Genomic DNA, 272 nt, shown 5'->3' with positions numbered 1-272 from the left:
CACCCAGACCCCCTCACACCCCCTCAGCCTCCCCAAATCCACATTCACAGCCACAGACACCCCACACTTAGCCCTACACCCTCACACCTCTGCACCTGCACATACAGCTTCGCACCCCCCTCACCCCCTCACATTCTGTCACAGCTTCACGTCCACACCCCCTCGACCCCCACCCCTACACCTTTGTACAGAGTCACATTACCACAGACTGCTTTGGGCTGGAAGGAACCTCAAAGCTCATCCAGTTCCACCAACCCCCTGCCACAGGCAGT

This window comes from Nestor notabilis, unplaced genomic scaffold (assembly GCF_000696875.1).
Source record: "Nestor notabilis isolate BGI_N333 unplaced genomic scaffold, ASM69687v1 scaffold4391, whole genome shotgun sequence".
Lineage (NCBI taxonomy): Eukaryota > Metazoa > Chordata > Aves > Psittaciformes > Psittacidae > Nestor > Nestor notabilis.
Note: the sequence above shows the minus strand (reverse complement) of the source record.